Raw genomic sequence first — 17896 nt, forward strand, 5'->3', positions numbered from 1 at the left:
GATTGCTGAAAATATTAGAGAATTTCAGCAGGCGTCAGCCTGGGTGTTTGTGTGTGTTTGTGTGTACAAGTCTTTGAATGGCTATGTATGTACGTGTTGAGTACAAAGTGTCTGTTTCTAACAAGATTTTGGTCTCCTTTGATTCTAAACTCTATTCTCCTAACAAGACTTTATTTCTAAGATATAAGAACACTCTTTGTAAAGTTGAACAATTGATTTTTGATTTTTCCATTCTGAGTCTTTTTTCTTTGACCAGGTGTTTTGTAGCAGGTTACCAAAGAACCTTCTTTATTTCTATTGGACAATAGGAAAAGATCAAGAACTACAGATGCTCCTGAAGACACCCTAAGGCCATGGTAGGCCCACAGAATTTTGGATGTTTCAGTTACTTTCTCTGTAGAATTAAGTTCAAAAATTGTTTCCTGAAGTTTTAGAGAAATAATAGAATCTATCTGAATTTTCTAAAATTTAAGCCAAGACTGTTCAATTTAATTGCTTAGTAGTAGTAATTCTAAGGTTTTCATTTTCTTGTAAGTTAAAAGCTTGAACAAGTTTATACCTTATCTTATCTGGTGAGCCTTTACTAATTAATTCAATAAAATATATTAAAAGCCTGCTATGCTAGGCATAAAAAATAAAAAAATAAAAACGGTATTGTTTTATTAATATTATTAATAATAGAAGGTACTATTTATGGAATGCTTACTGTTGATAGTCAATGTGCTAAGTGTTTTATATAAATTTATAAACATTATCTCATGTATCTCTTACAGAAAGACTGTATAGTAGGTCTTGTTACTATCCTCATTTTAAATACAAGAAGGGTTTAGAGAAGTTAAGGAACTTGCCATGTGGCCGATCTGGGATTAGAACCCAGGTCAGTTTGACTGAAAACCATCCGACTTGTTACTTTGTGTCATATAGAAGGAGATATATTTATTTAATAAGTGCCCTAAAGTTTTATAAGTGCTATAATAGAAGTATGTCCAGTAGGGCATGAAAGAGGACATTTAAAAGATGGCCCCTGGGGCCGGCCCTGTGGCATAGTGGTTAAGTTCGGCGCACTCTGCTTCGGCGGCCCGGGTTCGGTTCCTGGGCGAAGACCTGCACCACTCGTTAGCGGCCATATTGTGGCAGCGACCCACATACAAAACGGGAAGATTGGCAGCAGATGTTAGCTCAGGGCTTAATCTTCCTCAAGCAAGAAAAGAGGAAGATTGAGGACGAATGTTAGCTCAGGGTGAATCTTCCTCAGCAAAAAATAAACGATGGCTCTTAGCGATTTAGAGAGATTCTAAAGGGCTGGAATAGCATTTCTTTGTAGGAAGCCCTTATTGGGATCAAACTTGTAGGCATTACCCAATTGAGCTAACAAGTTCAAACTGTCATCCCAGAAAAAGTTCATTGTTGGGGTCGTCGAAAAAGCAAGCTTCAGAAAGAATACAATAGATTCCAACTCCCAGAGCAGTTCCGGATCATATGGACTAGACCAGTGCTGTCCAATACGGTAGCCACTAGCTACGTGTGCCTTTTAAGCACATGAAGTGTGGCTAGTTGAAATGGTGACATTCAGTAAGTGTAAAATAAACATAGAACTTTGAAGACTTACTACAAAAAAAAGAAAAATATTTTATTTATAATTAATATTATGTTGAAATTATAATATCCTGTATAAAAATATTTAAATGAATTTAACCGTGTTTTTTTTACTATATTTAATGTGGCTACTAGAAAAGTTAAAACTATACATGTATAATTGCATTTGTGGCATATATTATGTTTCTATGGAACAGTGCTAGACTCGAGTTTCTTCTCCTGATCTCTAAGGCCAAGAGCAGTTTAGATTTGTATCCCTAACATTAATCCAGAAAGTAAACAGCTTCGAGGCATGCCTTTGCAGCATTCACTAACCACTTTGTTCAGTAGCTAGTGTATCATCACCACACTTTAATCGTCACTATACAAAATATAAACTCCTTCCGGGCAGGCATTGGGACTTACCTATCATAACAATTGCTTAACCTAATACCTTACACATAGTATCACTCAATAAATGTTGAGTGGATGATTTAGCTCATTAAAAAACTAAACTATTGAGTCTGATTTCTTTTTCAACAAACATTGTTGAACTCATTTATCGTTGACAAATGTTGCCCTCTTCAAAGTAATCGTCGTAGAAAGCTCTACATTTACTATAATAAACAATACTTCTGTTTAAATCCATTGTGAATCTCCTTTTCTGGACATGCTCTCTCAATCTGTGGCGTATTATCATGGATATTCTCAACAGTGGCAAAACTTTGAACTGGAAAATTAGATTAACAGAGTAACAGCCCTTAAAGATAAATTTTTCTCCATAGGCTTGAGCGTCTTTCCCCAGAATGAGCATCATTTATCTTACAGAAAAGTTTCTTCTGCTTTCTTTCATATCTGTAGTCATTTATTTTGACAGAGAAGACTGAACCAAAAAAGGAGTTGACCAGGTCAGCTTTCTGTGTTGAGTTAGCCACACGGCTATTCAGCAAATCTTTATCTTTTCGTTCTTCTTGCTCTACGCATTGATTATAGTTGAAAAAATTAACAACCAGTATGATGCTGACACTGAATAGTCAGAATAGTTACTGTAAACCAAAATAGCTATACCAGTGCATGACTTAATATCAGCCCCACTCTAAGTACAACTAAAACACACAAACAAAAAATAGTTTTTTCCATGCTTATTATCAAAAGCTTCAGTGCCACCCTTTTGCATTTGTCCTTATAAATGAGCATCTCCTCCCATTTAAAAAAATGTCTTAAATTGAGCTCATCATTAGGTTTCCTGTGAAGCTACATCACTTCTTCCTATTTTTCCTTACTAGGATTGATAGCAAAATATTGTATTTTATGGTTGTCTTGAAAATAACTTCTGGCAATCTGTTCTGGCATGCTTCCATTCATCTTTAAGGAATGTGTTTCTTAGTTTGAATAAAACTAAGATAAAAACTCTGATTTTTAGCAGGCAGTTGGGGAGGCAGAGTTTGTCCACAAATCCTGAGTATATTACTCAGCTTGAGCCACCAAAACCAGATACTACAGACTGGGCAGCTTCAACAACAGGCATTTATTTTCTCACAGTTCTGGAAGCTGGAAGCCCAAGAACAAGGTACCAGTAGGTTTAGCTCCTGGTAAAGCCTCTCTTCCTGAGGTGCAAATGCCCGCCATCTTGCTGTGTCTTCACACGGCCTTTTGTTTGTGTGCACAAGGAGAGAAAGAGTGCTCTGTTGTCTTTTTCTCCTCTTATAAAGATGCCAATCCTATCAGATTAGGGCCCCACCCTTATGACCTTATTTAACCTTAATTACTTCTTTAAAGGCCCTATTTCCAAATGCAATCACATTGGGGTTAACAGCTTCAATATATGAATTTTGAGGGAACACAATTCAGTTTATAATATCCTGGATGGGAGTATCATTACTGCTGTAATGTGTGATTTCTGGTATTATGCTAAAATATTGGCATACTGCTTTCCTTACTGCAATATTCCTCTTAATAGCCATCCAAGTAATTCACTTATATTAAACGATTTAAAACTTTGATACAAAATGGTTTTTTTGTTTGTTTGTTTTGTAAGAAATACTTTTGTATTAAGACAAAAATTACGTAACATTTTCTCAAAAGCATACGCTTTTAACAGTAGACATTTGATATAAATAATGCATAAAAGTCTTATGATAATTTAAATCGAAATCTGTAGAGACTGTGTTATAAATGCTCTTAAGTATGAGATTATGAAGAGACATTTAACAAAACTCCATTGGGATTAGGTTACAAAATGAAAGTGTGTCAATATAGCATGTCTCCATGATAATGAAGAAAACAAACAAACAAAATATAATACTAAGTGTTGAACTTCTACTTTCAGCTGGGGTTTCTGAAGATGTAAATTAAAGAGTTTTCAAAACATGCCATCTCTGCTCTTCCATTTTCAAAGTAAAATTGCTAATCATTTAGAAACAAATGTTGTAATTGTAGTTAAATTTGCTTTTACTATCATCATCACACTTATTTATTGAGTGTTCTAATGTTCAAGGCACTATGTTAGGTGCTTAACAGGACATTGCCTACGACCCCAAAATAACGTACCATGGCATAGTCAATCCAGTGTTTTCATCCATTTTAACAATCCAATTGGATCAGAGCACATTGAATCTGATGGAGTGCTGCACAATCATTAAGACAGTCTAAACTACTGAATTGACTGTGCCACGGCCAATTGAGTAACTCTGTATAGACTTGGACATAGAGAAGGCGCAACCCCTGATCTTGAGGCAATTACTTTCTAAATCACTAAAACGTTATTGTTACAATACCAAATCAAACTGATGAAACATAATGGCACTCAATATTTCTGGCTCCAGTTAAATGCTCTGTGAATGCAAATAAAGTATAGTAATATCTTATAAAGAAGGTTCAGAAGGGGCCAAGTGTGGAAAGGCCTGAACCATGATGAGGTGCTTCAGAAGTTTGAGCTACAATAGAAAGAATCCCACAGACATGCTTGTAGAATAGTTTTGAGCTAAGTCATTTACTCAACACATATGTAGTGAGTACTTACTATGTACCAGGTACTACACAAAGGATAAAAGATCCCCCCCTTAGGAAATGTGAGACCTTGGATAAGTCACTTGATCTTCTCAATCCCTTTTTCATTGTATGTAAAACAGATGCAATAATTTGAATACTACCCACCTCACAGCATTATTGGAAGGATCACATTAGGCAATGTATATGAAGGGTAAATAATGCTTTTCTTTCTGACTAGTTTTCAATCCAACAATCAGTAAATCAATTAATAAAATGAGACAAATCCCAACTCCAAGAAACAATTGCTGTTAACATTTTGGTGTACTTCCAGTATTTTTTACATTTTTTATTTATGGATTTATGACCCATTTAAAAAATTTTAGATCATATATCCTCTTGAGAGGATTTTTCTTCACTCTTAAATATTTCAAAAACATGATTTTCATAACTGGAAAATATAGATCTACCATAAGTTATTTAACCAAACCCTTGTTTTCAAAAATTTAAACAGTTTTAAACTTTTTTGCAATTTAAATAATGTTATGAACATCTCTGTATAAATCATTGTCCACATCTCTAATTTATTTCCTTAGAATATATTCTCAGAAGTAAAATACTTAGTTTAGTGGTACAAACACTTTTCAAATTCTTGATACATATTTTTAAATTGATCCTTCAGAAACGTTATCAATTTACACTCCCACTATTATCCTGAGTACCACTGAACACTAATATGAGCCAAAAATATCCAATATGACAGGTCATAAAAATGACACCTTACTGTCTTAATACTTATTTTTGTAACTACTAGTGATGTGGAATGCATTTACCCATGTTTATTGGCTATTTGTACTCCTTGCCTACTTTTTTTATGAGAGTGTTAACAGATTTTTTTCCCTTAAATTGTACGAGCTTTGTCTATGTTATAGATATTAACCCTTCATCTGCCACATTGATGGTCCTAATTTGTCCTCTGTCTTTTGAGTTGATTTGTAGTGTTTTTTGATGTTCAGAAACTTGTAATATTTTATATAGATCACTCTATCAATCCTTCTCTTTGGATCTTTTTTCATGGCTTAAGTGTTAACAAGTTTCTATCCATTCTTGGGGGCCGACCTGGTGGTGTAGTGGTTAAGTTCATGCAGTCCGCTTCGGTGGCCCAGGGTTCACAGATTCAGATCCTGGGTGTGGACCTACACACCGCTCATCAAGCCATGCTGTCGTGACAGATGTTACCTCACGGACAATCTTCCTCAGAAAAAAGAGGAAGATTGGCAACAGATATTAGCTCAGGGTCAATCTTCCTCAACAACAAAAAAAATTTTCTATCCAGTCTAAACTAAACTATATTTAATTAATTTAAAAATGTTATCTCTTTTGGGATTTCTTTTGAAGTAATATATGGTAGAAGTGAAAACCTTACTGGATAATTTTTGGCCAATTACGTGGGCAAATTTTCACTCTCAGCTAACCTTTCCTATTGGCTTATGATGCTTCCTTTATCATATATTACATTCTTATCTATTCTCGAGTCTGTTAGAGAGCAAATAATTATATTCCATTTACCTGACTGTAGATTATAGCATTATCATGCTACAATTTTAATTACTGTATTTTAAGAATGGGTTATATTTTGTGGTAAGATAAGTACCTTTATAACTTATTTTTCAAAATTTCTTTAGGTATTCTTTCCAGTTTCTTCTTTAAGATTAACTTGAGAACAATTTTAGGGATTGTGTTACTTCTATAGATCCTATAAATTGATTTATTATATTGAATATTCCCACCAAAGAACATGGCATATTTCTTTTTCTCAGATTATTTTTAATGTATTTCCATTATATACTGCCATATTTTTCATTTATTTACTGTATTTGGGCTGTTCCCAGGAATATTTTTGATATTTTTGTGAATACATGTATGAGATTATTCCTACCAGAAATACTATTTGTCGTTGGCATATAGGAAAGACATTGACTTTTGTATATATATCTTGTAATGGGCCACTTTACTGCAATCTCTTATTCTCAATTTTACAGTTTATTTTCATGGGTTTCTAGGTGTATAATTATATTTTCCACAAATAATACTACTTTTTCTCTTTTTCAACCAGCTATATTTCTTATCCTTGATAAGATTCTCTTTTTAAACAAATGAAAGACACTCAGCACAAAAAAACAGTTTTAGTTCCATGAGCATATACTTTCCTTGACCTTTAACTTCCCCACTCAAAAATTTAGTTCTGCTTTTTTCCTCAAAACAAAGCTTTACCATGAGATATCACTCACCTTTTCCTAGCCTTTTCATGGCCCTTTAACTGTATATTCTGAGTACACAATTCAGTTACCTTTCCAATAGTAACTCCAACGTCTCAGAACTTCAGCTTTGGAAAGCTGTGGGGGCATTCACTGAACTACTTTAGGTATAAAAATCCCCTCTCCTCACACTGTGCAACCTAGTACGTAGAGGAAAAGGTAATCTGTGTGTATCTGTGTGTGTTGGGAGATTCAGGGAATAAATAAATGATGTTTTATCCTTCTACCTTTTACTAGTTCATTTTTGTTAGTTTCTCAAATTTTATGCCAACTCATACTTCCTGTAGCCCCACAAATCAACTCTCACTCTCATGCCCTTCTATGGAACACTGCTCTGCACAGAAGGAGATCACCAAATGCTCCCTAAAAAGCTTCCTAGCTTCACAAGGTCATAAATCTCATTTCTTATGTTTATCACTGAATACACAATATTTAGCAAAATCCCTGATACATATTAAATATCATTTATTCAATATTTATTGGATAAATTAAATCATTCCACTTCTCCTACAGTTGATATTTGGTAATTATTAATGATGGCATAGACTATTTTCTGACTCCATGACCCTGAGATCTATCTAGGAAGTAAAGCTGAAGCACCTGATACAGTCAATAATGCAGTCACTCCATTTATTCATTCATCCAGTGTACACTTATTGAGCACCTATTATGTGTGAAGCACTGTGCTAAGTACCAAGGATACAACATTAAGCAAGAGAGACATGGTGTCTGCTCTCAGGGAGCTTATATTATGCTGGAGGAAACAAAAACAAGAAAACGTTGTTACACAATATAATTAAAATAGTAAAGTTGTGAAGGAAATAAAAAAGAAGGCTAAAATAGGGAATAAGGAGGAAAAGCTAGTTGAAGTTGGTAGTATAGGAATCTATGTGAAGATTTGGGGTAGAAGATTTGGGGCAGATGATAGTATACAGCAAGTGTAGTTAGTACAAATGCTCTAAGACAGGCAAAAGCTTAACAGGTTTCAGGAACAGAAAGAAGGCTGCTATGATCAGAACATAGCAAATGCGGGGAATTATGGTGGATAAGGTTAGAGAAGTAGGCAGGGGCCATATTATGGAGGATCTTTTAGGCCACATTCAAGACCACAGCATCTATAGTTCAATGTGCAGCCACTGGAGAGTTTTAAAGCAGAGATGTGGTGTGATTTCATTCAATTTTTAAAAAAGAATTCTCTGGCTTCCTTGTATAGAATAAACTATAGGTTTATAAAAGTTGAAGTAGAAATACCATTTAGATGGCTGTTGGAATAGTCCAGGTAAGCAATATTCTTGGTCTGAACTGGTGTGATGAAGTATAAATGTAGATAACTGTATGGGTTTAAAATATATTCTGAAAGAAGACTAAATCATATTGAGTAAAGAACTAGATATAAGTGTGAGGGGAATGGAGTAATCAAGAACAGCCTAGTGTCTGCCTTGTGCAGCTGGGAAGACATGGATTTATTGAGTGGGGAGATAAGCTTAAATGGGAAAAAGAAGAGGTCTATTTTAGACATAGTGGATTTGAAATGTTTTCAAGACTTGCAAGTAGAAATGTCAAGTAGGCAGTTGAATATGTGTCTGTTGCTCAAGGAAGAGGTCTGAGTAGGGGATACACATCCAGTGCAGCATTTAAATAATAAATGAAATCAATAAGATCAACTTATGGGGGAATATGGATTTAAAAAGTACCTAGGACAGTGCCCTAAGTTATTCTAACACTTAGAGGCTGTGCAGAGGAGTAAAATCCAGCAAAAAAGACTGAATATAAGATCTAGGATATGATCATGGCAAATGGTGACTTGGATAAAGTATAGGAAAAGATTACTGGAGGTGAGTGGAGATCAAGAAATTGAGTTACCAAGCCACTGAATTATTCAGAAAGGTATTTAAATCACTAGGAATGGTAGAAAGTTTAGGGATGGAGAAGAAAAAAGTAAGCAGGTTTCTACAAGTATACATGAATCAAGGAGTTTGACAGGGATGTCAATAGATGACAACAAGATGACAACAATAAGAAGGATTAGTGGGTGACAGTCTTATGGCATGAAAGTCAAAGGTACAGAGAGTATTAAATAGGAGGAAGGAGGAATAATGATCCAGAAAGTACAATGGGGATCAAGGAGTATACCTACTCCATGTCCTGTGTGGTTTATGTGGTATAAGAACTGTTTCTTTGCACTTGAGGAAACTGCAAGGAAGTGCTCAATTTTAGTTAAGACAAGGAAGTGAAGAAAACGTTCTAAGAGGAATTTATTCCTTATAGAGAAGGAGTATCAGTTTTCATTGCTGCATAACAAAGCATCCCAAAATTTAATAGCTTAAAAAAACAGCTATATTATATATTTATGATTCCATAGAATGGGCACAGTTAAGCAATTCTTCTATTGGTGTCGACTGCAGTCATTCACGTGACAGCAGCTGCTTGTTGACTCAACTGAGGATGAATTATTCAACATGGCTTCACTCACATGTCCTGGTAGCTGGTATGAGCTGTAAAATAGACTATGTGGTCCCTCATCCCCAAGGAGACCATTCCAGGCTTTATTAACATGAAAGTCTCAGGGCAGCACTATAGTGAGAACAGAAGCTCATGATGCTTAAGCTTAGAATTCAAAATAATCACTTCTACCACATTTTATGGATCAAAGTAAGTCAAAATTTCAGCCCAGATTCACAAGGGAACAGATATAGAGTCTATCTCTTGATGAGAGGAGCAGCAGACTCAAATTACAAAAGTGCATACAGACAGGGATGAATAAATTATAGCAGCCAATTTTGCAAACAATCTATCATTGTCTACTTTCTGGCCAAAATAGTTCACATCTATTTTTATATCAGTTTTATAATATTGCATTCTAACCAGACAGATTAAAAGTAATGGGATAGAGAAATATATACCATGCTAACACGAACCAAATGAAAGATGGAGTAGCTATATTAATTTCACACAAAGCAGACTTCAGAGCTGGGAAAATAATTAAGAAAAATTGGAGGTATTACATAATGATAAAGAGGTCATTTCTCCAGGAAGACATAACAATCCTGAATGTATATGTGCCTAACTACAGAGCATCAAAATATGTGAGGCAAAAACTGACAGAACTGAAAAGAAAAATACACAAATCCACTATTAGAATTGGAGACTTCAACACACCTCTATCAGTAACTGACAGACTCAGCAGGCAGAAAATCAGTAAGGATATGGTTGAACTGAAAGCATCAACAATTGACTGCATCTAATTGACATTTATAGAATACTTCATCCAATGACAGTAGAATACATCTTCTTCTCAAGCTTACATGGAATATTCACCCAGAGAGACCACCTTCTGGGCCATAAAATATACCTTAATACATCTAAAATAATAGACATCATACAAAATATACTCTGAGACCACAATGGAATTAAACTAGAAATCAACAACAGAAAGATAGCTGGAAAATCCCAAAATATTTGGATATTAACCAATGTACTTCTAAATAACACAAAGTCAGAGAAGAAATATCAAGAGAAATTTAAGAATATTTTAAGCTAAATGAAAATACAACTTATCAAAATGTGTGGGATACAGTGAAAGCAATGCTTAGAGGGAAATTTATAGCATTAAATGCATATATTGGAAAAGAAGACAGATCTGACATTAATAATCTAAGTATCCACCTAAGGAAACTAGAGAAAGAAAAGCAAAATTAATTTAAAGGAAGCAGAAAACAAATAATAAAAATTAGAAAAGAAATGAATGAAATTGAAAATAAGAAAATAGAGAAAAATCAACAAACCCAGAAGTTGGTCCTTTGACAAGATCAATAAAATTGATGAATTTCTAGCCAGGATAACCAAGAAAAAAAGAGAGTCCTCCAGTTACTAATATTAGAAATGAAGAGGGATCATCACTATTGATCCCATGGACATTAAGGACATAATTGTCCACAAATTTGACAACTTACATGAAACGGTCCAATTCCTTGAAAGACACTGGCTCAATTCATTTGGTCTGCTATAACAAACTACCATAGACTGGGTGGCTTATAAATAACAGAAATTTATTTATCACAGTTCTGGAATCTGGGAAGTCCAAGATCAAGGTACCAGCAGATTTGGTGTCCAGTGAGGCCCCACTTTGTGGTTCATAGATGGATGGTCATCTTTTCACTGCATCTTCACATGGTAGAGGGGGCAAGGGAGCTCTCTGGAGCCTATTTTATAAAGGTATTAATCTCATTTATCAGAGCTCAGTCCTCATGACCTAATAACCTCCCAAAGGCTCCACCTCCAGACATCAATACATTGGGGAATAAGTTTTAACATATGAATTTTGGGGAGACACAGTCTATAGCAGACGCCATCTAACAAAAGTCACACAAGGAAAAATGGGTAACCTGGTTTGCCCATATCTATTAAAGAAATTAAATTAATAATAACCTTCCAAACGGAAAGCACTAACCCAGATACTTTCACTAATGGCTTCTATCAAACATTTAAGGAAAAAAATGATATCAATTCTGTACAATCTCTTTTAAAAAACAGAATAACAGTGAACACTTCCTGACTCATTCTATGACGCCAGTATTACCCTGGATAATACTAATAAAGACATTACTAGAAAGGAAAACTACAGACTAATATCTCTCATGAACATAGACACACAAATCCTTGACAAAATATTAGCAAATCAAATCTAGCAATGTATAGATTTGTACACCATGACTAAATGGGATTTATTCCAGGTGTGCGACTGGTTCAGCACTCAAATTTTAATTAATGTGATCCACCATATCAACATGCTACAGAAGAGAAATCATATCACTAGGTGTAAAAAAGCATTTGACAAAAGCTAACACTCACTCATGATAGAAACTCTCAGCAAACTAGAAATACATGGAACTTCTTCAACTTGATCTAAAAAATCTACAAAAAACCTACAACTAACATTATACTAATGGTGAAAAACTAGATGCTTTGTCATTAAGATCAGGAAGAAGGCAAGGAAGCACCCTCTCACCATTCCTATTCTACATTGTTCTGGAAGTCCTAGCTATATGCAGTAAGACAAGAAAAGGAAATAAAAGATATACAGAGATGTAAAAGAGAAATAAAACTGTCTTTGTTTGCAGATGACATGATCATCTGTCTGGAAAATCCCAAAGAATCAACAACAACAAAAAAACCTTCAGAACTACTAAGCAAGTATAGTGAGGTTGCAAGATACATGACTTATATACAAAAGTCAATTACTTTCCTATATACTAGCAATGATCAATTGGAATTTGAAATTAAAAACACAATGCCATTTCATTAGCACCCCAAAAATGAAATGTTTAGGAATAAATCTAACAAAATATATGTCAGATCATATGAGGAAAACTATAAATTCTACTGAAAGAAATAATAAAAGACTTAAATAAATGGAGAGATATTCCATGTTCACAGATAGGAAGACTCAATATTATTAAAGTATTACATCTTCCCAACATAATCTACAGATTCAATGTGAACCAAACAAAATCCTAGCCATTTATTTCATGGATATTGACAAAATGATTAAGTTTATATGGAAAGACACAAAATGCAGATAGCCAACATAATACTGAAAAAAAAAAGAACCAAGTCAGAGAATTGACACTATCCAACTACAAAAGTTACTATAAAGCTACAATTATCAAGAGAGTGTGGTATTGGCGAAAGAACAGACAAATTGATCAATGGAACAGAATAGAAAACCTGCAAACAGACCCACACAAACATAGACAACCAATCTTGAACAAAGGAGCAAAGGCAATTCAATGGAGAAAGGATGGTCTTTTCAAGAAATGGTGCTGGAACAACATGATATTCGCAGGCAAAAACTTAATCTAGACACAGACCTAACACCTTTCACAAAAACTTAACTCAAATGGATTATAAACCTAAATATAAAATGTGAAATTATAAAACTCCTAGAAGATAATATAAAAGAAAATCGAGCTGACTTTGGGTTTGGGGGGAAAAAAAAAGAAAAAGAGAAATTACAACCTATGAAAGAGAAAAGTGATACGTGAACTTCATTAAAATTAAAAACATGTGCTCTGCAAAAGACACCATTAAGATAATAAAAGACAAACCACAGACTGGAAGAAAATTTTTGCAAAACACCTATCTGGTAAAGGACTTCTATCATAAATATACAAAGAACACTTAAAACTCAGCAATAAGAAAACAACCAACCCATTTAAAAAGTGGGCAAAAGATTTGAACAGATATTTCTCCAAATATGATGGCAAATAAACATATGAAAAGATGCTCAACGTCATGTGACACTAGGGAATTATAAATTAAAATGATGAGATACCATTACACACCTACTATAATGGCTAAAATCCAAAAAACTGACATTACCAAATGCTGACGAGGATATGGAGCAACAGGAACTCTCATTCATTGCTGGTGGGAATGCACAATAATACAGCCACATTGGAAGACAATTTGGCAGTTTCTTACAGCACAAAACATAGTTTACCAAATGATCCAGTAATCACACTCCAAGGTATTCAGCCAAATAAGGTGAAAATTTATGGTCACACAAAAACCTACACATGAATGCTTATAGCAGCTTTATTCATAATTGCCAAAAAACTAGAAGCAACCAAGATGTCTTTCAAAAGGTGAACAGATAGACAAACTGTGGTATAATGGAATATTATACATATAAATATACATTATATATATTTATATATATATATTTGTATATAATGGATATTATACAGATAATATTGTACTTAATAGTGAAATTTAGAAAACTTTTCTTCTATGATCAGGAGAAAAGTAAGGATGCCTGCTCTCAGAACTTTTATTCAACATTGAACGGAGGTCCTAACCATTGCAGTGAGGCTAGAAAAAGAAGAAAGGCATACATACAGGAAAGGAAGAATTAAATTTGCCTCTATTTTCCAATGGTATCATTGTTTATATAGAAAATCCTAAGGCATATACAAAATAAGTGAATTTAGCAAGGGCACAGGATGCATGGTTAATATATACAGAAAATAATTGTATTTTATGTACTTAGAGAAACAACTGGAAAATAAAATAATTCCATCTAAAATAATACCTAAAAATAAAAATCACAAAGGAATAAATTAGACATAAGAGGTACAAGGCCTCGATACTAAAAGCTACAAAACACTGTTGAGAGAAATTAAAGACCTAAATAAACAGAAATCTTCTATGTCTATGAATTGTAAGACCCAACAATTGTTAAAATTTCAATTCTCCCCAAGTCAATCTATAGAGTCAACACAATCTCAATCAAAATCCTAACAGGTTTTTATAAAAATTGAGAAGCTATTGCTAAAATTTATATGAAAATGAAAATAACCTAAAATAGCCAAAATGATTTTTTTAAAAGAAGAATGAGATGGAAGACCTAGAGTATCTGATTTCAAGACTTACACAAAAGCTACAGTAAATAAGACAGTCTGGTATTAGTGAAAGAGTAGAAATATAGATCCACACAACAGAGAATCCAGAAATTGATTAATAAATATATGGTCAATTAATTTTCAATAAAGGTACCAAACTAATTCAACAGGAAAGGGAAAGTATTTTCAACAAATGGTGCTAGGAAAAATGTATATCAAATGGAAAATAATGACTATAGACTTCCACTTTATACCATATACAACAATTAACATGATGTGGATCATAGATCTAAATATAAAAGCTAGGGGCCAGCCCCGTGGCTTAGCGGTTAAGTGCGCGTGCTCTGCTACTGGCGGCCCTGGTCCCAATCCCAGGCGCGCACCGACGCACCGCTTCTCCGGCCATGCTGAGGCCGCGTCCCACATACAGCAACTAGAAGGATGTGCAACTATGGCATACAACTGTCTATTGGAGCTTTGGGGAGAAAAAGGGAAAAAAAAAGGAGGAGGATTGGCAATAGATGTTAGCTCAGGGCTGGTCTTCCTCAGCAAAAAGAGGAGGATTGGCATGGATGTTAGCTCAGGGCTGATCTTCCTCACACACACAAAAAAAGTGTTAAAAGCTAAATCTATAAAACCTATAGAATGACACTATACGAGACATTAGCCACCAGCCACATATGGCAATTTATATTCAAATTTAAATTAACAAAAATGAAATAAAATTAAAAATTCAGTTCCTCAGTCTCAGTAGCCATAGTCCAAGTGCTCAATAGCCAAAATTGGTTAGTGAGTCCTATACTGGACAGTGCAGATATCAAACATTTCCATCATTCAGAAAGTTCTATTGAACAGGTTTGCTCTAGAAGAAAACATAGGAGAAAATCTTTGTGACATTAGGGTAGACAAAGACTTCTAAGATAAGAGACAAAAAGCACAAATGGTAAAATAAAAAATCCTTCAAAATTTAAAAGTTTTGGTCTTCAAAAGACACCATTAAGAAGACTAAAAGGCAAATGCAAAATGGGAGAAAATTTTTTCATTACATATTTATGACAAAGGACTTAGATCCAGAATATAAAAAGAACTCTTACAATTACAGTCATAAGGCAAAAACAATAAAAACATGAGCAAAAAAAATTTAAACGAACACTTCATAAAAGAAAATATGTAGATGCCATTAAGCACACGGAAAGATGCTCAACATCAGGGAAATGCACATTAAAATAATGAGATATCACTATAAACTCTTTAGAAGACTGATTTAAAAAGAAACGAAAAAGAAAATAACACGTATTGGCAAGGATGTGTATTGAATAGAACTATCGTACACTCCAGGTGGGAATGTAAAATAGTACCACCACTTTGGAAAATTGGTTGGCAATTGCTTAAAAAATTAAACATGTACCTAATAACTATTCTATTACTCGATATTTATCCCAGAGAAATCAAAACATGTCCACAAAAACACTTGTACATGAATGTTCGTAGCAGCTTTATTCATAGTTCCTAATCAATAAGTGATACCGATCAATAAGTGAATGGATAAAAATTGGTACTACTTACTCATCAATAAAAATAATGAATAAGTGGAACATACAACAACATGCATAAATCTCAAAATAATTATGCAGAGTGAAAGAAGTCAGACACAAAAGAATACATACTGTATGATTCCATTAACATAAAACTCTAGAAGATGCAAACTACTCTATAATGACAGAAGGCAGATCAATGGTTGCCTGGGGCCAGCGGCAGAGAAAGGGGTGAAATGTGAAGTGGCACGAGGAAACTTTCAGGGTGTTAGAAACGTTGTGTATCTTGATTGTGGTGATGTTTTCACAGATGTAAATTTGATGTCAAAATTCATCAAATTGCACATTTTAAATAGATACATCTTATTGTAATAAAGCACCTCAAAAATATTCATACAAAGATACTGAAACTTGGAATCAGCCAATTTCAAAACAGAATGTAGACTTCTGATTTGTGGTCCAAGACCTATCCACTGGGAAAACCTGAGTAGAATATGTTTTAAGGGGCGCTGAGATACTTACTTTCCAACAAATGGCTCTGTTGCAGGCCTGCATCAGATTCCTGGCAAATCTATTCAAAGAGCTTCAAAAAAATTAACGACTAAAGTCAAATCTAACACTCTCCCCACTAACCAGAGTTATGGCTTATTATGCCATGACAAATCCCTCGTGGAAGTAGGCAGAATATAAATTATCAACAGGCAAATGACTTAAGCCATTGTGCCTCTGTAAGACTCCTGCTGCAATTCAAATACATTACTTGAAAAAGTGACAGTAGTACGATTTTTGTCACCTTGTGTTCTTATAGCATGATCATAAGGACACATCACAGGTATATTTTAGAAGCGGGCTGAACAGACATGAGTAGCTCTGAGAGTATAAAGATTCACAGGAGGGATTGCTCAGCAGTATAAAGGCACTGGGAAAAGGTAAACAGACAAGAACAAGAGGGATGTGAAAGTCAAATAAAATAATTTGGTTGCTAAAACTCTTGATTGAGGAAATATCATGGAATCTTATGGAAGATTTTACTATAGGAAAATTGCCATCATTCATTTGAGATCTCAGAATTCTCGGTGAAACAGAAATTTCCTTATTCTACCTTGCTAATCCCCCGATAGTGTCTTTTCCTTCCTTTGTTTCATATTTTCATTTATCATTTATTGAGCACTTACACCAAATGCTATACTTGCCTATACAGAGTTGCTCATTCAATACTCACAAAAGAGAGTATCATTATCCTTCTTTCAGAGATTAAGCTGAAGCACCAAGAGACTTAGTAGCTTACTCATATTCACATAGCTTGTAAAGACCAAAGCCAGGACTCAAATCTAGGCGTGGATGGCTCTAGACACCTGATACTCATGATAAAAGTATGTGAGAGGAGAGGTTATATCTTTTTTTTTTTTTAACTTTATTTATTTATTTTTTTCCCCCAAAGCCCCAGTAGATAGTTGTATGTCATAGCTGCACATCCTTCCAGTTGCTGTATGTGGGACGCGGCCTCAGCATGGCCGGACAAGCGGTGCGTTGGTGCAGGTCCAGGATCGAACCCGGGCCGCCAGTAGCGGAGCGCGCGCACTTAACTGCTAAGCCATGGGGTCGGCCCAAGAGGTTATATCTTTATTTTTTCATACTCATCCCAATTTTCAGCCTCTTGAAATCTGCTGTTCACCATCAACATTTCACTGAACCTGTTTTCTAAAGTAACCAAGGACTGGTAACCAAATCTCATCCTCTCCATCCTTTAAGGTCCAGCTCAAGTGTCACCTCATTCCCAATGTCTTTCTTGGTATTCCTACCACTCCCTTCCCCAAGTTGGAAATGACATATCCTTCCTCTACTTCCCTGTACCCACTGCTATACTGTTGACCACATTTTGTACTCATACACTTAGGCCTTTATTCATATACTCACTCACATAGTCACCATTCATTTATTGAGCACTTGTGTGTCATTCATTGTGCTGAGTAAGGAGAATATAGAGATGATTAAGAACATAGTCTAGTCATGGAAAAATATTGGTAACCAATAATTATAATTCAGTGTGATGAGCTGTATAAAAATAACACATTAG

The sequence above is a fragment of the Diceros bicornis genome, chromosome X, assembly GCF_020826845.1.
Source record: "Diceros bicornis minor isolate mBicDic1 chromosome X, mDicBic1.mat.cur, whole genome shotgun sequence".
NCBI classification, from domain to species: Eukaryota; Metazoa; Chordata; class Mammalia; order Perissodactyla; family Rhinocerotidae; genus Diceros; species Diceros bicornis.